Here is a 25,665-nt window from a genome sequence, read left to right on the forward strand (position 1 = left end):
AACTTTGTCACTGAAGTGTGGTTATGCCAGTGATGAAATTCTCTAACGAAATTCTGCTTTAAGCTGTGACCACAAAGACTGTAAACCGAGTGATTATTATTTTTTTTTTTTAAACTTGTGTGCATAAATGGTTCTTCATCCTCCCACTCATCAGCTAATTGAGAGCCTTCAGCTGATTGGGTGGGTATAATAGATAGGACATGCAGAAGGAAGATGGAGCAAGCGGCTCAAATTACTCTTCTCCACTTAAGTCTTGGCCTAAGGTAAATGCTTGAATCAGCAGCTGGGAGACAAGCAAACCATTTTCAGTTCATGCTGTAAACCAGCCCTTCACCTGGCTGCTTCAGAAGCAGCAAGGATGCTCAGGCAATTCATGCAGGCTGATGATGCTGACTTTGCTACTTCCTATAGAGATGTCATCTCCACAAGGATAAGTCACATAAGGAATAATGTGAATAAGAAAGCATTAAAAAAATAAAAACAACCAAGCAAACAGCAACATGAAAAGAGTGCAAGTGTTAAGGGAGCTCATTAATAACTGCCAAGGGCACACCTAAGTACTGCCAGAAGAAGGGAAAAGGAGATGGGCAATGGAGCACATCCTTAACCCAGATGCTTGGTTTTATTTCATGAGTACAGGGGTGGCTGCAGTGTGTGGGACAGAGGCACTTCACTACAGCTGGGTGCAGCCCGTCCCATCCCATGCACTCCTCACCCAGCAGCTCTGCCTGCCTGAATGCAGTGGGAGTGCACTGACCCTGTGGTGAGCAGGCTGGAAAGGTGGACAGTGCTGACGGAGGCACTTGGAGTGGTGCTCTGTGTTCCTCCCCATCCTCCCCGTCCCCCATGCAGCCTGGTGCTGGGGCCACGCTGCTGTCCAACAGGCCTTGTGCTGGTACTGATCTGCTGGGTGGCATTTGTTAGATAAAAAGTGCTGAGAGATATAAACCACCATTTTGAAAGTCAGGTGCCAATTGGTAGAAATCTTCATTTTATCGCAGACGAGATTTAGAAATCAACCCAAAAGGTGTCAGTGCTTTGTTTTACTTCTTTCTCAGAAAGCGAGGCTGTTAGAGAACAAACAGTATAATACTGTAATCATGAATGTAAATCTAGGCTGAAAAGATTTGTAAAAGATTAAAAAACAAAACAAAACAACAACAAAAAGGCCCAAAACAACCCACAATCAAACAAACCAACAAACCCATAAACTAAGAATCCCAAGGTGCACATCAGCAACCAAGCATCTATTTCACCTGGCTTAGTTTCAGCCAGGGAACCAAGCTGACCTGATGACCAGCCTGCTTCACCATCACCCAGCAGTGAAGCACATCCAGGGGCAATAAATGAGTCCGTGCTGCTGCTCGCGAACACGTGTACTGTGGGCTTCAATGCAACGCCAGTCCACTTTACATAGCGTTAGAGCTATTAAAGTAAGGAAGAGGCTTATCCAGCAATCCCTTCCGTGGGCCAGGCTCCCGCGGAGCCATCGCTGGTGATGGATCGGGTGAGCCCGGCCCGGGAGGCTCTCACCGCGTGGAACCGGGAGGAGCAGCCTGCGCGGTTCTTGTGCAATGCAACAGCTCCCCCATCTTACAGACCGCAGAACTGAAACTAAAATAATTTAAACCGTGGGAAACCAACAGTGATGAACCTGACGTACCGCGCTGCTGCCTCCGGACAGAGCGTCCCCTGTGCCCGATAACCGCAGTGCTCCCATTGCCCGGCCCTCAGGGGAGGACACACTGCATGCAGCGCTGCCCCGACATTTCCGTCACTGAGGCATTGAGCTTCTTGTAAAAATGAGTAAAAACCGCAGTTCCCAAACGCTTCTTGATTAGCCACAACAGACTACCATAAAAAGAAGCATTTACTCCCTCTTGCTTCAAAGTTCCAACAGGGATGCTAAACCTTGCAGCCACCCATCCATTGCTGTTCTACCTCCCTGCACTGCTGTTGGTCTCCTTTAGGGTGTGTACATAGCACACTGCATTAGCACTCAGAGGTGGTTTTGGTTTGTTTTTAAGCATTTTGCTCAATCCAGACTGTCTCCCTAATCTGTCACTTCCCCAGGTTTGCACACAACACCTTAGGAAAGTATTTCTCCTTCCTTTCCCCAAGAAAAACGCCTGCGTGCCCAGCTGCTGGGCAGCACTTCTAACTGATGGCATCTTCCCCAGCTGCAAGGCCAGCAAGGGGTTATGGTGTGAAGCAGGTGGGGACAAGCAGCCACTGTGCCTAGGGCTGAGTGGGGCACATGGCTCTGGGGGGCAGGAAGCACTTGGGCAGCATGACAGGTACAGCACGTAGCTGCAGCCTTCCATCTTTATTTCAGCCAAAAGAGACCAAAGTGATGTCTGTGAGCCAGCAATGTGCCCTCACAGCCCAGAAAGACAACTGTATCACAGAATCACAGAACTGTAGGGGTTGGAAGGGACCTCTAGAGATCATTGAGTCCAACTGTACCCTGGGCTGCACAAAAAACAGGGTGGTCAGAGACTGAGGGAGGTGATCCCACCCCTCTGCTCTGCTCTGTGAGACCTCACCTGGAGCACTGCTCCATATGTGGAGTCCTCAGTTCAGGGGAGACACAGACCTGATGGTGTGTTCATCCAGAGGAAAATGGTTAAATGGTTTCAAATTGGACATAAGTTTTTACAATAAGGGTGGTGTTGGCACTGCACAATTTGCCCAAAGAGGTGGTGGTGCCCCATCCCTGCAGGCCCTTAAGGTCAGGAAATGGGTTCTGAGCTCCTGACAGAGCTGTGGGTGTCTCTGTGCATTGTAGGGGAGGTGGATGGGATGACTTTCAATGGTTCCTTTCAACTCAAGCCACTCAGTGATTCTATCAAACAATTCTTGAATGATACCTACGAAAGGAGAATATAGGCTAACAAGTGGTCTTCTGTCAGAAAGAAGGCATTTATCCTGTTCCTGAAGGCTGCAGTAAAACAAAGCTCCCTCAAGGGCTCGTGGGGAAGGGTGGAAGTGCAGGTACAGTGGCTGAGCTGTGGCACAGCGGGTGCTCCCCATGGCCACCTGCCTCTCAGCGCTCCCAGACCCTCTGGAAAAGAGCATTTTTCCCTGGGGATGTTACCAAAGCAGCAGGGCCATTTCAGGCCCATGCCCAGCATGAATTTTGAGCTGGCAGTAGTCCCTGCACAGCCCTGAGAGCAGAGGGTGCAGGATGTTCCTGAACCTGCCTGTGAGGAGGCAGCTGCTGGGAGGTGCTGTCACAGTACCTGTTCAGAGTGATTCTGACCCAGACCTGGTGTTTGTGTTGGATGGTATCAAAGCAGTGCAGCCTCCACTATGAGCCTGACTTGGAACAAGCTTCTCCTGTCACCAAGAAAGTCATACCCAAACATTTGCTTCCTTTCCTCGCACCAGAACACAGCTGGCACCGCTGCTGTGCCCGCCCTGCTGCTCCTGGGCCAGAACGGAGTGCCAAGGCAGCAAATGCTGGGAATGAGAGGCCTGAGGAGGCTGCTCCATGTGGCAGAGGTCAGCCAAGACTGCAGATGCATTACCACAGAGCGCCTTCCTGTCTGTCTGCTCCCTCCAGGGAGCACACTGCTAATGCTGAGCAGGGCCAAGCATGGGACTGAGGAACACCGAACACACTCCCTCCAGTTCTAAAAGACAGCAGTGATAGAACTGAAAATTAGGGATGCACAAGAAAACCCTGGCAAAGCCAACTTTCTGACATGGCTTTTCTCTTAGGGGAGCAGAGGAATCAGTCGCTCCCTTCCTTCATCACTTGGGCCTCTCTGCCCTTGTAACAGCCTGATCCTGATCCATGGAGCAGAGGGCTTGAAAATGGATAGAGGAGAGCTGCCCTCAGTGCCAATCCTCAGTTCCCAGCCCCAGGCAGCAGTTGCTGATAGGGCAGAGGTGGCCACTGCTCTGGGAAGGGCAGTTTTGATGGTCCACAGGCACAAGCTGTGGTGCTGATCTCAAAACAATGCTCCTTTTCCCCCTTAGAGGTTGCAAGAACTGTGTCCTCAGGCTGCACAGAGATGGGTCTGGGAGCAAAGCCGCATTCCCTTTCCTTGCTCACACTGACCCCAGGCGCTGGATCCCAGGGCAGGAAGGTTTCCAGGAGGAAGGTGTGAGGTGCAGCGCTGCAGCTTTCTTCTTCTTCTGGGGCTGTGCCCCCCCACGTGCGCACCCAGCACAACGCCCAGCACAAGGTATCCAGAAGCATTGCGTCCATCCCGGCACAACGATGGGCTGTACCCACATGCTCCACAGTAACCCTGGCCCCACGCTCCTCCAGCTGCAGGCAGCATGAGAGTGGGGACAGCCCCAGCCAAGCGGCACCACTGCTGTCCCCACGGGAGGGTGGCCGAGGGGCCAGGGTTCATGGCCAGTGGTGGGGGCCTCTTTCCAGGCGCAGGGTTGCTGCATGTTGGCAAGGTACGGCGGCTCCTCTCCGGGCAGGCAGTGTTTGTCGCGGTGCTCTGCTCGCCGTGCTGTAACATCGCTGTCATTTTCTGAGAAAACCGGACCAAGGTTTCAAAATGTCAGAGCTGCACACTGCTAGGAGTCCTGGAGACAGGTAACAACCTCTAAACCCCTGACGCCTACAGAATTTATTGACCCCGGAGACAACGTAACCTCTCATTTCCGCGCCGGGCTCATCTCCTCCACCCAGCCGCGTGTCGGGGCCGGGGCCGGGCCGGCAGGAGCCCGTTCCGTTCCGCTCCGCGCAGCTCCGCGCTCGGCTTCCAACGCCGCCTCGAATCCGTGCGTGGCTCCTCCTGGCGCCGCAGCCGTTTCTGCCGGTTCCCTCAGCGGAAAAGCCGCTCGAAAGCCGAAAACGCTCCTGAGCGGTGGCAGCAGCATTCCTCTCCGCTCCTCTCCGCTCCTCTCCTCTCCTCTCCTCTCCTCTCCTCTCCTCTCCTCTCCTCTCCTCTCCTCTCCTCTCCTCTCCTCTCCTCTCCTCTCCTCTCCTCTCCGCTCCGCTCCGCTCCGCTCCGCTCCGCTCCGCTCCTCTCCTCTCCTCTCCTCTCCTCTCCTCTCCTCTCCGCTCCTCACGCACCCGCCTCCCCACGGGGCCCGGGGTCCCGCGTCCCTCCCGCATCCCGACCCGAGCGTTGGTCAGACTCGTGGCTCCGTGCTCCCTGTCGGCGCTGCCCCGCCCGGTGCGCGGCTGCCCGGCCCGCGACACGTCTGCGCGCGGTCGGGCGGCTGCGGCTCAGCCGTGCGTGCGGGGCGGGGAGCGCCCGCATCCCGTGCCCGCCCCGGCGCGGGGGAGGCGGCGGCCGCCTCCGTGCTGCATCGCGCGGCGCCGCTGGCGGGGGCCGGGGCCGGGCGGCAGCGCTGGGTGCGGAGGATGGGCGCAGCGAAGGGCCGGGCCGAGCACCCCGCCCTGCCCCACCGCACCGCGCGGCGCCGCGGCTGCTCCGCCTGAGCGCGGAGCCGCATGGCCCTGCCGCCCGCCGCGCCGTAGGTGCCCCCGGGGAGGCTCCGCGCCCCCCCCCCCTTCCAAGCTCCGTCGTTCCGCAGCGAAGCGCGGACACGCAGCGCTCGGCGAGGATTCACCCGGCTCGGCTCCACCGCGAGGTCGGCGGGCGCGGAGCGGAGCGGCGCGGGCTGCCCGCGGCGGGGCGATGCGAGCGGGCTCGGAGGGCTGCGCCGCTGCGTGCCCCGCGCCCGCGCCGTCCCCCCGCCTCCCGCCCGCCCGGCGCGGTGTGTGCGTGTGTGCATGTGCGCTGCCGCTGCCCGCGCCGGAGCCGGAGCCGGAGCCGGAGCCGGAGCCGGAGCCGAGCCGCCGCGCTCCATGGGGCCGTCCGTGCGGGCTGCCCTTCCCTCCGCGGCCGCCGGCAGCCGCCACCGCGGAGCCGGTCTAGGATGCGGCTGCTGAGCCATGGCACAGGGCAGAGAGGCGGCCAGCCTGCCTGCTGCGAGAGTCTGAAGCCCCGCCGGAGCCCGGCCGCGGCCGCCGCTGCAGGGGAAGCGCTCCGGACGCCGTCTTTCCCCGAGAGGCACCAGGTAATCGCGGAGCTGGCGGCCGTCGCCCGGCTCCCGCCGCATTGCAGCCGCCGTTACTTATTCATGGGGGAAGGGGCGCGGGAGGGCGCCAGCGGCGGGGTCCCGCCCGGCTCCGTGCAGGGCTCGCCCCGCATCGCACCGGGACGGGACGGGACGGGGTGTCCGCCGGCGCCTGGGACTCCCCTCCCGGGGGGGCGGCGGCCGCGGGGCCGCGCGGGGCGAGGGTGGGGTGGGCGCCACGAGCCGGGCCGGGCCGGGCCGCGCTCCCATCGCTGCCCGCGGGACGGCGCCGGCGGCCGCCCGCGGCTGGGGGTGCTGCAGGGCCGCGGATACCGCGGCGGCCGCCGCCCCCTCCGCTCCTTGGCGCGGTGCTGCCGCCGCCTGGGGAGCGCCGGCACCGCCGGGCCGGGCCGGGGCTGCGCGGTGCCGCCCGAGCCCTGCGCTGCCGGGGTCGCGGCCGTGCCCGCGGTCCTGCCGGGCGCTCGCTCGGGGGCACGGCTCGGCTCCTCCGGCTGCGGGGGGTTCCTGAGCTCCTCCGCAGGGAACGCACCGGGTGTGCGGAGATGCGGCTCCCGGCTCCCTCCTGCCGCCTGTCCTCACCGCGGGAGGCTCCCGTCAGCCGCGCCGTCCCGCTGCCCTCGCCCGGCACACGCCTCTCATTGCACCTCTGTCCTGGGAGGCTGTCGCTTGTCCCCGGGATCCCAGGATTTGTGTTAAGTGCCGTCCCTTCCCCTCCCCTCCTTTTTGTGTGTAGTGAGCGCTCCTCGTCTGCGGGAAAGCAAATGTAGGACACAATCAACCTTTTTTTTTTTTTTCTGATGGAAGGTTCCCGTTAGGGGAGACAGCGCGGCAGTTGTTGAGGAGCCAGCCGAAACCTTGCAGCCATGTTGATGTCAGGAACAAACAAACCTCCCTGCAGGGATCGGCTGCAGCTGAGGAGGGGGCCACGGAGGGCGGCTACACGGAGGGGCAGTTCAGTGCTGCCACACCTGGGGAGCACGGGCAGAGGTGGGCAAGGAGCTGTCACAGCCCTTCGTGGTGTTGCTGCTTGCCAGGCGCTGGCTTGGCATCAGCATGGCATCTGCAGATCACGGCCACTGCCCTCTGTCATTTTCTTCTGTGATACAGGGCAGCAGTATTTCCTCTCCTGTGCTGTTGTCTTCTCTCTCTAGCCTGGTCTGTCATGTCTCCAGGGCAGGCAGTTTTCATTGCATTGAGCAACTGGAACAGGAGGGTGTGTTGGCCTTAGCTGCTGGTGTGAACATCATCTGACCAGCCCCCAAACCAAGGAGGGGAAAGCTGGGAGCCTTTAGCTGGGGCTGTCCCTGCACGGTCTCTGACTGTCTCCTACAGAGCTTGACAGCCCAGGATACCTATGCCTTTCTCGTCATGTTGCTGGTTACTGATCTTTCCCATTCACGTTTACATGTCCCCAGAGTAAGGTGGTGTCTGCTCATTCCTTCTGAGAATCCTTGTCTGAATGCTGCATGTCCAGCCCTTTTCAAGTGAAGGTCGACAGACAACAAAGCAGTGGGATGGATGGATCCTCCCTGGGTTGTTGGAGCCTTTTGGTGATAACTGTGTGTCAAAGGGTTTCTACTTCCTTGGGAGGGCTGGGCTGGTTCTGGCAGCACCCATCCTAGCTGCAGCCATCGGCAGGAGCAGAGTGCCCAGGGCTGTTGGGGCAGTGTGTGCCTCGTGGTGTGGTGGGGCCTCTGCCTGGTTCCATTAGCTTGGAGTCATCCCCTGGAGCCGTGGGCTGTGTGTGGGTCTCCCCTTGGTGTCAGCCCACTGCTGTGTTTTACTGCTGGAATCTGTCCTGGTGGGGTGGAGCCGCTGTGCTCCAAAACGTGGAGCAGCGATTCCTCTCTGTTGGACTGAGAGTCAGGTTCAATTTTGCAGGAAGAACCATACCAGAAACTGAATGCTCTCAGTGCCCAAACACCTTTCTGATCTACATTTCTAAATATAAGCTGTTCTCAAGGGATTATGCATTTGTTTAAATGCATAATAAATGCATTTTAATGCATTAAGGCTGTATCAAAATGCACACCCAAGCTTGCCAGCTAGGCCTCCAGTCACAAAGCTTACTAAGAAGCTTCCCATGGTATATTAGCTTGCATTTCTTCTTTCAGAAAAAGCAGTTACCAGTTTTCTCATGGCAATGCAGTCAGTGGAAATAAATCCTGGCTATTTGAAGCGTCTCGCATGAGTTAGAAGCTGAGCTGGTCTACCAGTTTTGTGGCTTACTAAAACCTACACAAGTCCAGGAATGGACTCCTTGCACTCATCAATCTCATCTTTGGTTTATGCTCAAGGAGGTGCAGTGTTATTCAGATGGTTTCTTGGGTGCTGTCTTTGAATTTGTTGTACAAATCTTTTGCCTGAAGAGATTTGTATTTGGCTGCATCATTATGAACATTGGTAGATGTTGACCATGAGGTAGAGGAAGAAGGTAAGGTGTTGTCCAACCTAAGAATGGGACTGATGAGGTATGTGGGGCAAAACAGGTGGGAACCCAAAAACAAATGTGTCAGAACAGCACAGAAAGAGGGAAACGGAGCTTCCCCAGGCCAATCTGTAACTGAGCTCCCCACGCAGCTGCCTTGGTGTACATTTTTTTCCAAAAATTTCAGAAGATGGGGATGGTGTTCCCGCTGGTGTGGTCTGGGCAAGCAAAGGTGCCTGCAAGCAGTGGGGAGATGGAGCATCCGAAGGTACCTGGAGAGCTTGTCGGTCTGTTGGGGCGCATGGGGATATGTTAAATGCTGAAAGGATAATGGCTTTCCATTGTTGATCAATATTTCCTATGCTTTCAGATGTGGTAACGGGTTTAGTTTATTAGAACAATCTTTGAATATTCTCTAAGCAAGCAACCCATCCAGAAAATCATGCTAATAGCTTTGTTATTAACAGGCCTGGCAGAATTTGAGCCAAGTAGAAAAGGCTTGTCTAAGTGCTGTTGCAGTGTTTGGGGCCAGGCAAATTCCATGCATTAGGAAAGATTTGTACTCCTTTGACCAGACATCACCGACTGTTGTCTATTTATATGCATCTAAATATATCCTCTGCAGACTTCAGACTCTTAGATAGTAGTAAAATTACTTTTCGATATTATGCTATTAAAATGTGCTTGCTGACACTACTTGATGAGTTTTATGCTAAGAGATGTGTGTGTATGTTTAAAATAAAAATTGTTCTTCAAGTTGTTACCTGAAATGCTTTGGAAGTGAAAGCGTGTTATGGTGCAGATGGAGAGCAAAAAGAAATACGGTTGAATTGAAGCAGTACTGGAGACATACTCAAGCCTCTAAGGCCAAATCCAAACAACTACAGGCTTTTGTTGCTTAAAAGTGAGCCATTCCCTCCATAAATATATATAAAATAATTGTTTACTTTGTGATACAATGGGAAGATTTGCTTCTGATTAGTCAGATATACCTTCTGACTACATGGTTCCTGCATGCTGAATACTGTGAAGTTTGAGACATCATTTTGGAAACAAATCCTGGAAGAAGCACCTTCTTGTCTGTTGTAGGTGTGCAGCAGGCCCAGGCAGCCAGCCAATGTTCTTCAGTGGTGCTCCTGCTGGGGCCACCCCTCATCCACAACAGCGCTAATGTGGGTACCCACCTGTGCTTGGCAGCAGGGGAGCTGACAGAGAGGAGCATGAGGTTCTCCTGACCAGGTTAACTGATCTGTCAGCTCCTGAGCTCTGGGTGAGTGGGAGCTGTGCTGTATGCTGCCCCAAAGGGACACACCAGGAATTAATTGCAGGTGGAGGGGCTGATCTCACTGCATGCTGTGGTGCAATAGTAATTGCTGTCCAGGTAGTGTTTTGGAACTGGCAGTACAGATCCAGGGGTAAAAGATGATACTCTAGTTCCAAGCTTTCATAAATGTTCCCAGTTAACCCTGCTGCAAAAGTGGTTGCGTTGGTGATTCTGTGTCTGACTGGCCTTCAGACTATGATGGAATGGTAATAATAGTAATTTTCTGTGGCATCTCTTGCTTATGGTTCTTGAAGTAAGAAAACCTGTAGAGGAATTGAGAGCAATTGGTATCTGTAGGATGTTGAGACGGGCCACAGAGAAGTTAAATGTATGGTTCTCAGAAAAGGTCTCAAGTCTGGTATTTGGTCCCCTGATGCTCAGGGACAGGTACTGTGCCATCTTCAGCTCCTTGAATCATAGGATGGTATGGGTTGGAAAAGCTCTTAGTCATCATCTAGTTCTAATGCTTACATCTTTCTCTAGATCAGGTTACCCAAAGCCCCATCCAGCCTGGCCTTGAACAACTCCAGGGATGGGGCATCCATAGCTTCTCTGAACACCCTGTGCAGTGCCCTTACTACAATCATAGGTGGACAATCTGAGATCCAGACTGTTAGTCAGAGGAGTCCATTGCCCTGCCATGAACTGGGGTCATGGATTTCAGTGACAGCTGTCCTAGCTGCCAAATAGTCCTGTCATTTAGAAGGGTGTAGTGAAGTCTGTGATGCCTAAAGGGAGTAAGACCTAGGGGAAGGTCTGTGTCTGAGTGCACATTGACGTAGTGCCTGGTGCAGAGGAGGGTGGCAGCGCTGGCCACAGGGCTCCATTCCCCCGTGCCTGCCTTGCTGGCTGCCTGCTGCCTGTGGCTTGGGGCTGGAGCTGTTCTGCTGGCCTAAGCCAGTGTAGCAGTTCTCATGTTCTTGTGGGTTAAATCACTCTACAGATAATGTTTGTCCTGAGCAGGCTGAATAATGCAAAAGGTGATTTGTCAAATGGCTAATTCAGTGGCTAATGGGAAACCTCAGTAAAGGCCTCTTTAATTGCATAGCATGGGACTGGCAAACTGAGTGCTTGTATCTGGTTCCCAGTGCTGCAAAACCATGTCTCATGCTTTATTTTTGAGGTTGCTCTTCCTGCTGAGTTTCTCAACAAGAACTCCTATAAGATCATTTCCATGAGAACACACGATTAGCTGACTTGAAAGTTGAATGCCTGTTTTTTCCCTTGAAGTTTTTTGTTGTTGTTGTTCAAGTTTCTCTGTCAATGTCATGTTGGATTGTTGTTTTTGTTTTGGTTTGGTTTGGTTTATTACAGAGATGAATAAAGCTGTTTTCATTGCCAAAGCATTGTTACGTTGCCAGGTATCTGGTATTCCAGTTTATAATTCCTCATTGTCACGGAGTTCTCTCTAGAGCTCACTCCGGGACAGTGGGCACAACCCGGGGCAGCAGGAACAAAAGCCCCCCCCCCTTTTCTCTAGCGGCAATGCAGCGCGGCCCGGCCACGTGCGTTTAGGGAGACGGGGAAGGGAAGGGAGATTGCGATTAGGTCTAACAAAAAGTAAGGGAGAAAAAAAAGGTGATCTGAGAACGAATGGCAGTTTAATAACCCAATAATGCTAAACAGCAACAAGAGAGTTTCAACAAAGAGAATACCAAGTCCCAAATCTCACCGATGGAGCTGTGGAAGGCAGGAAGGTCTGACCACGTTGTCTCCTCGCAGGGAGCCGGTCCAGCAACGCCGTCCCCTTCCTCACTTCCCTTCCGGTGCCCCACCCCACATGCTCATTAAGGCAGTTCACAGAAAAAAAAACTTGTCCCCTTTACTCCCATTATTAGCATGGTGTTCTGATGTGGAATACCAACACCAACCAAATTGCAAAACCATAACATTCCACCCCTTATTACACATCATCACATCATGCCTAACTTTTATCAACATATAAACAGAACAGTAGTTAACATGCATTACATATGTACATACAGATATATATATATATATATACACACATGGAATCACAGGCTGCACTCCCCCAGCATCAGATTTCCCTGTGGCACACACTGAACATCCCCATCCTTCTGCATCACCCACCAGGTGCACCCAGGTCCCTGTGCAAAGACAGTTCCACGGAGGGGCCTCCCCTTTTCCAGAGGCTGGAAGGACCCAAACCGCTTTTCCCAGCATATTCTTTACATGCACCACAGGAACCTTGTCTCCCTCCACGGTACGCAGGGAGTTGGACTGTGTAGGGCTGTCTCAGTTGGCTGATCCTCGGGTGTTTACCAGCCAGGTGGCTTCTGCTAGATGTTTCTCCCAGTTCTTAAATGTTCCACCACCCATCGCTTTCAGCGTGGTTTTCAGCAAACCGTTGTGGCGCTCGATCTTACCAGCGGCTGGTGCGTGATAGGGGATGTGATAGATCCACTCGATGCCATGTTCTTTGGCCCAAGTGCTCACCAGTGAATTTTTGAAATGAGTCCCATTGTCTGATTCGATCCTCTCTGGGGTGCCATGTCGCCACAAGATTTGTGTCTCTAGGCCTAATATGGTGTTTCTGGCAGTGGCATGGGGTACCGCATATGTCTCAAGCCACCCAGTGGTTACCTCCACCATGGTGAGTACATAATGCTTACCATTACGAGTCTTTGGCAGGGTGATATAATCAATCTGCCATGCCTCCCCATATTTATACTTTTCCCATCGCCCTTCCCCCCAGAGAGGTCTCATCCTCTTGGCCTGTTTGATCATGGCACAGGTGTCACAATCATGGATGATCTGCGCAATAGCATCCATAGTTATGTCCACCCCTCGGTCTCTAGCCCACTTATGTGTTCCATCTCTGCCTTGATGGCCTGAGGTCTCGTGGGCCCACCGAGCTAGGAATAACTCTCCCTTATTCTGCCAATCCAGGTCTATCTCAGCCACCTCAATTCTGGCAGCTCGATCTACCTGGTGGTTATTTTGTTGCTCCTCTGTTGCTCGACTCTTGGGCACGTGGACATCTACGTGACGCACCTTTAGGACCATGTTCTTTATTCGGGCAGCAATGTTCTTCCATAGTTCAGCGGCCCAAATAGGTTTACCTTTCCGCTGCCAGTTGTTTTGTTCCCATTGCTGCAACCACCCCCATAAGGCATTGGCCACCATCCATGAGTCAGTATAGAGGTAAAGCACTGGCCATTTCTCCCACTCAGCAATGTCTAGGGCCAGCTGGACAGCCTTTACCTCCGCAAATTGACTCGATTCTCCTCTTCCTTCCGTGGCCTCTGCAACTTGTCGTGTGGGGCTCCACACTGCAGCCTTCCATCTGCGATGTTTCCCAACAATGCGGCACGATCCATCAGTGAACAGGGCGAACTTCTTTTCATTTTCCAGAAGTTCATTGTATGGGGGAGCCTCTTTGGCACGTGACACCTCTTCTGCTGGTGGTGCTTCAAACTTTTTACCTTCGGGCCAGTCCATGATCACTTCTAGGATCCCTGGACGGCTGAGGTTCCCCATCCGGGCCCGCTGTGTGATTAGTGCAACCCACTTACTCCATGTGGCATCTGTGGCATGGTGAGTGGAGGGAACCTGCCCTTTAAACATCCAATTCAGCACTGGAAGTCGAGGTGCCAGGAGAAGCTGCGTTTCGGTGCCAATTACCTCAGAGGCAGCCCGGACCCCTTCATATGCGGCTAAGATCTCCTTCTCAGTTGGAGTGTAGCCCTCTTCCGACCCCCTATATGCTCTACTCCAGAATCCTAGGGGTCGGCCTCGGGTCTCATCTGAGGTTCTCTGCCACAAGCTCCAAGTGGGACCTTTCTCCCCAGCAGCCGTGTAAAGGATGTTCTTCACATCCTGTCCCATCCGTACTGGCCCCAGGGCCACAGCACGGGCTATCTCTTGCTTGATTTGCTCAAAGGCCTGCTGCTGTTCAGGGCCCCACGCGAAGCTATTCTTCTTTCGGGTCACCTGATAGAGGGGGCTCACAATGAGGCTATAATTTGGGATGTGCATCCTCCAGAAGCCTACCACACCCAGGAAGGACTGTGTCTCTTTTTTGTCAGTGGGCGCAGACATTGCAGTAACTTTGTTGATCACGTCTATTGGGATGTGGCGACGCCCATCTTGCCATTTCACCCCAAGAAACTGGATTTCTTGGGCAGGGCCCTTCACTTTGTCTCGCTTAATAGCGAAACCAGCAGACAGGAGGATCTGGATTATCCGTTCTCCTTTTTTAAAAACCTCCGTCGCTGTATCACCCCACACAACGATATCATCTATATACTGCAGGTGCTCTGGAGCACCGCCCTGTTCCAATGTGGCTTGGATCAGCCCATGGCAGATGGTCGGGCTGTGTTTCCACCCCTGGGGCAAACGATTCCAAGTGTACTGAACACCCCTCCAAGTAAAAGCAAACTGTGGCCTACACTCTGTGGCCAAAGGGACAGAGAAGAATGCATTGGCAATATCAATGGTGGCATACCATTTTGCCTCTTTTGATTCCAGTTCATACTGGAGTTCCAACATGTCTGGCACTGCAGCACTCAATGGGGGTGTGACCTCATTAAGGCCACGATAGTCTACTGTCAGCCTCCATTCTCCACTGGCTTTGCGCACTGGCCATATGGGGCTATTGAAGGGTGAATGGGTCTTACTAATTACTCCCTGACTTTCTAGTTGTTGAATGAGCTTATGGATAGGGAGCAAGGAATCCCTATTAGTACGGTACTGTCGTCTGTGTACTGTTCTCGTGGCAATTGGTACCCGTTGTTCTTCCACCCGTAGTAACCCCACAGCAGACGGGTCCCCTGATAGGCCAGGCAAATCAGACAGCTGCTTAATATTGTCTGTTTCTATAGCAGCTATTCCAAAAGCCCATCTGTATCCTTTGGGGTCCTTGAAATGTCCCCTTCTTAGGTAATCTATTCCAAGTATGCAAGGAGCCCCCTGGCCAGTCACTATGCGATGTTTCTGCCAGTCTCTACCAGTGAGGCTTATCTCGGCCTCCAATACAGACAGTTCCTGCGAACCCCCAGTCACCCCATGTATATGTATCCGTTCTGTCCCTTCGAAACCTGAGGGTATCAGAGTGCACTGTGCACCGGTATCCACCAGTGCTTTATATTTTTGTGGTTCTGATGTGCCAGGCCACCGAATCCACACAGTCCAATACACTCTATTATCCCTTTCCCCCCCCTGGCTGAGGGCAGGGCCCCTCTATTGGTTGTCTACAGCGGTAGAGGCAACCTCAGTAGTGGCTGACCTCTTTTGTAATTTTCTTACCCGTGCTCGCAGTACAAAATTGGGTTCGTCATGCCACTTCTTCATATCCTCTCCATGGTCACGCAGGTAGTTCCACATGGCACCACGTGACATAGGCTCACTGCGGTCCTTCACTCGGACAGGTGTGCATTTGCATCTGACAGCTGAGACTGCCACAGGTTCACTGTGGTTCCTTGCCGCAGACCAGCTCTTCTGCATGTTGTCCTGTCTTCTCTCCATTCGGTCCATTCTATCCACCATTTTACAGATGGCTGCGATGGTGGTACGGTGTGGCAGTAGTGAGTATTCGATATTTTGCAGTGAAAGGATGAGCTCAAAAATTTCAGGTCTCCTATCCAGCTCATCATACCTGTTAGAGTTCGTTAATAGTATACTGGAATACTTCACTGGTGCTGACCGTATGAGTTTCTTGCATATTTCCGGAGTACCGCTCACCTTTTCTGGGTCATGGTAATCCTCTGGGTCCCCAGGGACAAACGTGGGATCGAACAGCATTTCTGCCACAGCCATTTCTCTCAGGTACTGGATACCTTCCTCAGCTGTACTCCATTTTTCCAGTACAGGCTCCAAATCACTTTTGAGAAGACAGGTTGCCTTTACAGCTGATAGAATCCTCTCCCAGAGATTGGCGACTCCATCGAGACATCTGCTGATCCCTCTATCAATAGATGAGTCTCGAGCAATGTTTCCTAATTGACGAGCCTCATCGCAGCTTAGAGACATGCAGGAGGCCCCATTGTCCCAACACCGGAGCAGCCAAGTGACAAGGCGTTCACCTGGGAGTCGGGCAAACTCCTTTCTCGCACTTTGGATTTCAGTAATTTTCAGAGGTTTACGAGTAGAGGAAGCAGTGACTTTTCCCTCATCATCACTATCTTCTCCGCGTCTGTTAGTCTTCTGGGTTGCCTTTCTCAGTGGTTTTGGGGAGGGTCCCTCACCAGGATCTTCCTCTACTTCCTCCATCCGTTCCAGACGTGAGGGCACACGCTCCCATCTCTGGCCTTCATCGTCACTATCTTCTCCATGTCTGTTAGTCTTCTGAGTTGCCTTCCTTGGTGGTTTTGGGGAGGGTCCCTCGCCCGGATCTTCCTCAACTTCCTCCATCCGTTCCAGACGTGAGGACACACGTTCCCATCTCTGGCCTTCCACTGGGGCGACTGACACTGATGCTGGTGCTTCCTGTGGTCGGCTGGGATTAACTTGTTGCCTTCCCCTTAGTATTTGGATCTCATTCTCGAGACTCTCTATCTTTTTCATAAGCCATTCGTTCTGAGATCCCCCTGATCTCCCACACTCACTCAGGGGTTCTATTAATTTCCCAAGGTCCCTCTGGTGTTCAGGGGTGAGATTACCTGATACTGGGGGTCCCGATGCTTCTGGCCCTTTTCCTGAGTCTCTCTGCACTATTCTTTGCAAGTCTCTCTGCAATTTATAGTAAACTACTACAATTAGAGAGACTAACAACACAGTATTCCAATTGACACCCCAGTCATACTTAAGGAATTCAGAGCATTCGTGAGCCAGTTCAAGCACGGTGCCTGTGATGTTCGTTAGTCTGGAAGGGAGCCAGGCAGATATCTCTATCCCTGCCAGCCATCGGCTTAATAAATCTACCCCTACCCCCAACATCAGGAAGTCCTTAAGCCAGGACCACAGGAACCTACGGACTATCAGTCCTACATACAGGGCTGCTGAAAAAGACCACCTAATTACTGCCCAAAACATTGCCCTGAGCTCTGCCCGCATTCTCCACCAAAAATGTCACGGAGTTCTCTCTAGAGCTCACTCCGGGACAGTGGGCACAAACCCGGGGCAGCAGGAACAAAAGCCCCCCCCCCTTTTCTCTAGCGGCAATGCGGGGCGGCCCGGCGCGGCCTGGCCACGTGCGTTTAGGGAGACGGGGAAGGGAAGGGAGATTGCGATTAGGTCTAACCAAAAATGAGGGAGGAAAAAGGTGATCTGAGAACGAATGGCAGTTTAATAACCTAATAATGCTAAACAAACAACAAGAGAGTCTCAACAAAGAGAATACCAAGTCCCAAATCTCACCGATGGAGCTGTGGAAGGCAGGAAGCTCTGACCACGTTGTCTCCTCGCAGGGAGCTGGTCCAGCAACCCCGTCCCCTTCCTCACTTCCCTTCCGGTGCCCCTCCCCACATGCTCATTAAGGCAGTTCACAGGAAAAAAACTTGTCCCCTTTACTCCCATTATTAGCATGGTGTTCTGATGTGGAATACCAACACCAACCAAATTGCAAAACCATAACAAGTGCCTTTGCAGTGCTGCCCATCCCAAGCACAGCCCGAGTGCCCCAGCAGCAGCACCACCATGCAGGAGCAGGTCAGCATCAGTGAGGTGAAGCTGAGCATCTTAGATGGGGACTTAGAGTCAGGCTGCCAGTCCCAGGCACCAGGCAGCAGCACCAGCTCTGAGCCACTCTCATCTTGACAAGAGGGGTCCCATCTTCACCCCTGACCTCTCAAGCCCTCCTGTCTTTTATTGAATAAAGTCACTCATGCTCAATTATCGCCTTGACTGCATTCTGAGTATTCATTCACAGGGATTGGGATGAATGCAACAAACAGCAAGGCAGCTCAGCTTGCAACACTCTGGCTGTGGGGTTCGTGCAGGCAGAGCTCTGGGTTCCCATTTTGCCTGGCTTTGGGATGTCTGCAGCAAGATCTCTACCATTTTGTATGGGAGCAAATAATCTCTAGCATCCAGGTTGCTGCTCATGATAATCCCAGTCTTCCTGGCTGTTGCTTTGTGATACCTTTCAAAGCCTTTTGATACTCTTTGATGCCTTGGCTGCTCCCTAACACCTCTGTCCTCCTGCCATGTTGACTCATGTCTCCCACTTTTAAGCTGGCTTTGCAGATCATCTCCAGCCCTGTCATCATCACGCTGCAGCAGGAGGTGCTCACCTGGCCCAGTGTCTGGCAGTGCTGCTTGTTCTGCAGATGAGCAGCTGCCTCCTCATCTCTTCAGCTACAGTAGTTTTTCTCAGGGCAGTTAGATGCAGTCATGCTCCTCTGGATTTGGTGTGAAATCCATGCTGCATGGCAGCAGTCAGTGCAATACAAAGGTGTTCTGTGTGCCACAGCATTTCTCCAGGGGCTGCCAAAGGTAGAAGCACAACACAGCACCATCCTTCTGACAGTAATGTCTGTGAGTGTTAGACATGTGAGCACTGCATCATCCCCAGCGTGTCAGTGCTTTTCCACACCAACCTGACTCTCACACTCTGCACTGAATGTAACTCTGCTCTTGTGGAGACAAATGCTTTCTGTCACATCCTCCATCCCTGCAACCATTTGCCGGTAGGCAGCTCTTGCAGAAGAATCAAGCAGCAGAACCTTTTGCTCACCCTACAGCATGCAAATGCTATGAAAGCAGAAATAACCTGGCGTGCTCTGGGTCTGCAAGGCTGCACAGATGGGAGAGGTAGATTGTGTTTTTGCAGTGGAAGTTTCCAGTATTTTCAGTACATAGTGTAGGCCCTAACTGAATGTATAACCCTCTTGTAAAACAGCTGTATAAGTAGTTTTTCCACCAAGAAAGTTGCTGAACAGAGTTAAGTTCAGACTGGGGGCATTCTGACATGGGGAGAATTGAGACAAGCACAAGATAAATACACAGGGTGGGTAGAGCCCAGCACAGGACAGAATGAATGTACTGACTTTTGGAAACATTGCCCTTCTCTGTCCGCAGAAAAGTACAAGGCAGACCTAAAAACAAGAGGTTGGTAATTGACCTTCTATGGAAATGAATCCTAGCCACAGTCTCGAGGAGTCTGTGAGCCTGAGATGCTCAACCAATGAGAGCCATGAGAGCATCACCTGCAGTGGGTTTAGGGCACAGAACAGAATTGATTTCACTGACTGGTGTGCAATTTCTCCCTTGCCAACAGGGGATGTGCGCGCAGTATTGCAATAATGAATAAGTACTGCTGCTATCGCTGCCATCTTTGCCTAACTAGAAATCTTTGACTTTGAGAGTTTCTCACACAAGGGGAGAGGGTAAGAAAGTAAAGAGGCACAGAAAACTAAGGGAAACTGCTCTTCTGTATCTTATCTATAAAAATTGATACGATGCTGTTGTGCATTTTTTTTAATTTTATTTTTAATTTTTTGCTAATGTCAGTTAGATTGTTTTAAAATATCCACACACCAAAATCTGACTACCAAGCAAATGTAATGAAAATGAAATGAAGGTGAGTTAGTGGAAAACACAAGGCCATATTATATTAGGCTCCAGCAAATTTAGAGGCAGTCACTGCACGAAGAGGTAGATCTGAGTTGCACATTATATGATTCCCACAAAGATTAAGGAAATCTGAAGCTTTCAATATATTTTTTTAATTCTTTTTTCATTTCATTTTTAAACACCTGACCCAGACCCCAACCCTCACAGGAGCTGTAAAGATAACAGCATTAACCAGCAATGTAACTCTAATCCTAACCCTTACCCTGATTCTAAAATCGTCCCTAACTCCAAATGCAACAACAAAAATGATGCTAGAAGTTTGTAGCAAAAGGAACCTTAACCCTGATCATAATCCAAAAAAAAAATCATTATGGTAACAATAATCTTTACCTTAAGAGTAATATTAATCAGAGCCCAGATGATGCCTGCATCCAATCAGAAGCATGCTTTGCATTATTTAAGAGTTGTATTTTTTCCAATGAACTCTCTCTATTATCACGTTTATAAAGTAACAGAGTCTGTTCTTTTTCTCCTGACACTGTGCCTTACTCCTGACATCCCCTGGAAATGACCCAGATAGGGCACCATCAAAGTAATGCTAATAGTAATGTCAATCCTAAGGGTATCTCTAGCCTCAGTGTTAATGGGACGCTAACAACAATCCCAACAGCCTTAAACATTCTGGTGGTGTGACAGAGGTGCTGCCTTGCACATGCTGGGCAGTCCCATTGCCTGTTAAATGCAGGCGGCAGCGTAGAAACATGATGCCCGTGGTCAGAATGCCCTGTGGCAGATCCTGGCACCGGAGAACTGACCGGAGAACCATGAGAGAACTGACAACAAATCACTCGACATCAGAACCGACCCAGTGGTTATTTACAAGCCTTGGGAGACCCAGACAGGATCTCAGAGTGGTGAATGTAGGTACAGAAGTTGTGACTACTCTGTTTTCTTCTAAAAGAAGTGTTTTTTTTTCATCTCAGAAGTTGGGGGGGTGGGGGGGGGGGGCGGGAAAGGGATATCAATTTAATTACTCATTAATTTATTGACAGACATTCACGTTTGCTACGTTTGGAGAAGTTTTTATTTGTTTGCTGTGGTTTGTTTTTTTCTTTTTTTCTTTTTTTTTTCCCCCTTCCCTCCTCTTCCATCTTTGTGTTCTTCCCCTATAATCAAAAGAAAGGGTTTGTCCCGCAGAGGTTCTTTCCGTGGTCTCTGCTGCCACCTGCTGGCCAATAAGCGGAACTGCCACTGTTGGGCGTTTGGTGCCGCAGGAAGCACAACGCAGATCTGAGTTCTGACCGGTCTACGCAGCAAATCCGCCAATCTTTATTGCGATAAGCCCTCCAGACAAGAGCATACAGTCTTTGCCTGAGGGCAGGGTGAGTAGTAATGGATGTCAGTTTTGAAATTTCCAGTCCATTCACCATAACACTTTCTGCCTCCATGTCCCATAACCAGAGCAGCTATGCTGGCATGCTCTCTTGGTTTCTGTCTAAACCACTGTACTATATCCATCAGTTCAGCTGCTGTATTATGGGCAGCAGGGTTTGGGGGGTTGGACACTGGTCAGGGCACTCCCACCAGCCTATCCTGCATTTTTTTTTTTTTTTTTTTTCATTTTTGGGTTACAATCAGTCAGATCTCAAATAGATCTAGTCCAAATGGAACCTCAAAATCTGACCTTTTAGTGCCTTCATTTACAGAGTCCATTTTATACAGATTCCCTTGTACAGGGCCCCCATGGTCCTCCAGACAGTTGTTACTGATCTTCCATAGGAGAATGATTGAATTAGGTTTTTTCCCATCAAAACTGCCACCTGTCTTTCCAATTTTTCAACACTATCATTCAATAGCTGATTTGCATCAGCCTGAGCCTCTTCAGTTATGTTCAGACAGTTCAAGGCCATTAAAAGTGGCCATGCCACCATGAACACAGCTAACTGTCATTCTCAAGTTGTACGTATGTCTTTGCTAAGACCATGGAAATACTCAGTCAGGTGGGCCAGGGACTCATGGACCCTCCCTCCGTCCCACACAGGGCCCCATTTTTCAGTGACAGAAGCAGTGCTGCATTTTGAGGATCCTAGGAATCCCAGGACATGCCCTGACAAAAGGTCATTCAAAGGGGTAGTCTTTCCCCATCCAAACAACTCCATGATATTCACAGAATCACAGAATTGTAGGGGTTGGAAGGGACCTCCAGAGACCACTGAGTCCAGTCCCCCTGCCAAAGCAGGTTCCCTACACCATGTCGCACAGCTCGGCATCCAGGCAGGTCTTGAATATCTCCAGAGAAGGAGATTCCACAACCACCCTGGGCAGCCTGTTCCAGTGCTCTGTCACTCTCACCATAAAGAAGTTATTGCACACATTAGTGCAGAATTTCCTATGGTCCAGTTTCTGTCTGTTTCCCCTTGTCACTCCTCCACACACTGCTGACAAGAGTCTGGCCTCACCACTTTGCCCCTCACACCTCAAATATTTATAGACCTGGATCAGGTCCCCTCTCAGCCTTCTTTTCTCAAGGCTAAACAGACCCAGTTCCCTCAGTCTCTCCTCATTGGGGAGATGCTCCAGGCCCTTCACCATCTTTGTGGCCCTCCGCTGGACTCTTTCCAAGAGATCCCTGTCTTTTTTGTACTGGGGAGCCCAGAACTGGACACAATATTCCAGATGAGGCCTCACCAGGGCAGAGTAGAGGGGGAGGATCACCTCCTTCGACCTGCTGGACACGCTCTTTTTAATGCACCCCAGGATGCCATTGGCTTTTTTGGCTACAAGGGCACACTGCTGGCTCATGGTTAATCTGTCGTCCACCAGGACGCCCAGGTCCCTCTCAGCAGAGCTCCTCTCCAGCAGCTCTTCCCCCAGCCTGTACTGGTGCATGCAATTATTTCTACTCAGGTGCAAGACTCTACACTTGCTTTTGTTAAACCTCATCCGGTTTCTTACTGCCCAGCTCTTTAGCCTGTCCAGGTCTCGCTGAATGGCAGCACAGCCTTCAGGTGCATCAGCCAATCCTCCCAACTTCGTGTCATCAGCAAACTTGCTGAGGGTGGTCATTGATGAAGATGTTGAACAAGACCGGACCCAGCACAGACCCCTGGGGGACGCCGCTAGTTACAGCCCTGCAGCCAGACACTGCACCGCCAACGACAACCCTCTGCACTCTGCCAGTCAGCCAATTCTCGACCCACTTCACTGTCCACTCACCTATCCCATACTTCCTCAACTCTGGTATAAGTATGTCATGGGAGACTGTATCAGTTATAGAGGTTATAGAGTTCAATTCCTGTAGTCAATTTGGCGGCCCAGGTGGGACCAGCTCTGTTCGCTGCAGGACCAGCTGAGAGGGAGACACTTTTGGCGCACCCTGAGATTTCTCTGAAGGACTCCCTTCCTCACCTGATCACTGCAGGGACAGACAAGGACCACCCATAGGTGGACCAGGTATGTGTATGGTAAGTGGAGCCCATATGTCTTGAGGAGACATCCTACACAGTTTACAGCCATACGTGCTGCTCCCAGGGAGGTGAGCTCATGGCTTTGGTTGCCAGCTGGGGTAGGAAGACTCCTTGGGTGAGTTCCTATGAAAGGGAACTGTATGTCATATGAATGGAAACAAGAACAAATACTCTCTCCCAGGTAGTTGACAATAGGAGGGACCTAGGTTGGTGTCTCCTACGGGTATGGGATATAGTGGATAGCCTGTCAAATGGTAGCCTGGGTTCTCCAAGTTGTAATCATGGGGCTTATAGGTTGTATGTTCAATATTATCATCTGCTTTAAGTGTTTGGTACCGTGTGTCAAGCCGACTCTGGGAAAAACATTAACGTTTGCAACTGGTCGACCAGAGTATGAGTGTTATTATAATTCCAGCTAGAAAACGTTGTCAGCATTGTGTAGTATGAATAAACCATGGTTTTTGATCTAAATGTCAGAGTGAGTGTGGTGTGAGTGAGACACAGAACAGCTGCAGGGTGAGTGCCGAGTCCCGATCCATGTTTCCTTCCTCCTGTGAGGGAAATGGCCAGACACGGACAAAGTGAAAGACTGTGTTGTCTGTCCACTCATAAGTACTTTCTGCTTGTATGTAAGAAGACAGGAGTTTGTACTCTGTAGATTAGTAAGATTGTCCTGAGGAGAGGTGTACATTCCACCTGACCAATGAATGTCAACCCATTTATGTAATACTATGTACTTCTTGTGAGGAAGTGTGTGAGGGAGGTGGTTCAATCAGTGCTGGTTCTGTGGCACAGTGTTTATAACTGAAGAATACAGACTGTATTAAGGGAGTTTATGTGAACTGAAGAACTGTACTGTTTGACAAACTGTTTTGATGGTATAAGAAAGTGTAATTGTTAATGATGTTTGCCTTTTGGTACCATGGCAATCACCTAACAGACTATAACTAGTGATTGAAGGGAAAATGAAGGAAAAAGGGTTGATGGATAGGATGGCAGAAAGTCCTTAAATACACTGTCGGTCAGGTTGCACCTTCAGGAAATAAAAATGCAGAGAGGCTTTTATTGTAAAAGTGAGGCTGTAGGGATAATATAACAGAAACTATCAGTGCCTTGATTTGTTTCCTTTGTACTTGCTGTGCTGGAGTCATTTCTGAAAAAAAAAAAATGATGTCTTTTATTTTTATAGCATTCCCTTCCCTTGTAGCCTGGTGTAAAAGGTGCAGCCAACACCAAGGTCATCCCTTCCCCTTCTTGACCAGCAGGAGACAGGGTAGACTGTAACAAGATTAGTGTCTCAGCTGCTCTGTCATTTTGTAGTGTTGCAGGTCACCCCATCGGAGCTGGGGAATTTGTATTGCGGCAGAGTAGGAGTGTGTTTGGTAGAGCAGGCGTTGAAGGCCGTTCTTGAAACGCAGTCCTGTAAATCCTGGCCTCTGGCAGCCCAAGCTGTTTAGTTATGTTTTATGAATCAGGTCATATCGTGTCTGTCACAGCTTCCAGATGCCGAACTCCTTCTGTGACAGCTTTGTCAAGTGTTTTGAAAGGGCAAAAAAAAAAAAAACAGCTCGAGGGTCACCGTGGAGGGTAATGCAACGTGCAGGAATTGTTTTTCACAAAGAGCGACTGGCCAGGGGCAAAAGAAGAATGAGAAATATGAAGAAAGAGGGGGCCTCGGTGGCTGTGGTGCCCTCACTATCCATCATCTCCCGTGTTTAGCACTAACAGACTGTGAATGAGCAATCCACGTAGTGACGTGGAGTCTCTGTACTAACATAGGTGGCGGGCCTGCAAGCAATGCAGAATGTGGATAGACTTGAAACAGCATCCCTGCTCTTAAGTGGTGACTTGCTGCTTAATTTCCTTTACATCTTCCCCTTGCAATCAGAACGCTCTCTGGGCCCACCTTCAAGCTTGTCAAGTGTCTTTCCCACCAGTTGGGATATTACTTGCAATGCAGATACTGTGACCTTATTTGTTAGCTTGTCAAGATATAACTTGAAATTGGGCTCAGCTAAGATACAATAATTGCTGTTTGCACAGGGGGTGATGCTGGCGAGATGCTCCCCATGAGGCCATCTGCTAACCTGTCTCAAATGTAATTTAATAGAAGTCAAATAAAATAAATCAAATTAAAGCATGCAGCTAATGCATGCAAGCTCTGAAATGAATTTGGATTACAAGCAGGCAGTGAGACTAAATAGTTGGTTTCTTCATCCATGAAGAAGGCATGCTGGATAAGACAGTAAACAGAAATAATTGAAGGAGACTCTCAGATTTTGAGGTTGATGGGATATTAGATGACAGGGAGAGATTACTGATATAAGAAGGTTTTTGTTACTAGTATATTCTTGTAGTTAGAAATCGTGAGTTAGAAGTCTTTACAAACAATGTGTTGATGTGCGAAGCTTTGTTAGATGTAGCAGGAAGATAAATCATCTTTGCAGTGCTTGCTGTTAGCTTGTCACGACTGTGATTTATAGGGATTTTCTTTTATTTAAATAAGTGTTTCCTTTAAAAGCATTCCGATAGTTTACAGAGCGGAAGATGAAGTGGCAGTGAATGCTCTGAAATAGAACTGTTTCATTGCAAGTGCTTCATTTCAAGTAAGGATTTGTTCAGACTGTGAAGAATGGCTGAGCTGCAGTGGAAGGATTCCTTGGCAACATAAATTGGAAGAGTTCTGCTAGGAAAATGTTGGGTTGAATATACAAGGAGGCACCAGAATTGGAGAAACATATCAGGCAGTATCAGCTTCACAAACATATAGTGTAAGTCTGCATTGTTTGTAGTAGGCATCAGAAATTCAAACTGATCAGCAGCCATCATTCATGCTGTTAAATTATTTGACAAAAAAGAACCTTCTGGAGATTGTATTCAAAACAGAATATCACTTATGAAGATAGGAATTAAAGAACAAACTGATCTCTTGTGTGAAAACTCCCACTTTAATG

The 25,665-nt window shown here is 50.7% G+C and overlaps 1 protein-coding gene across 2 annotated transcripts in view; it reads left to right on the forward strand.

The window, feature by feature from the left end:
* The first annotated feature begins 5,257 nt into the window (after positions 1 to 5,257).
* The window catches only part of LOC146752416 (cytosolic carboxypeptidase 4-like), a 356,854-nt gene continuing 336,446 nt past the window's right edge, over positions 5,258 to 25,665 (forward strand). For both annotated transcript variants that reach the window (XM_085531855.1, XM_085531853.1), the window contains exon 1: positions 5,258 to 5,997. The gene's annotated coding sequence lies outside the window, so the exon portion shown is untranslated. The remainder of the gene's footprint in view (positions 5,998 to 25,665) is intronic.

Source organism: Coturnix japonica, unplaced genomic scaffold (genome assembly GCF_054131305.1).
Source record: "Coturnix japonica strain WE unplaced genomic scaffold, WE-NBRP24 Scf045, whole genome shotgun sequence".
In the NCBI taxonomy this organism is placed as follows: Eukaryota; Metazoa; Chordata; class Aves; order Galliformes; family Phasianidae; genus Coturnix; species Coturnix japonica.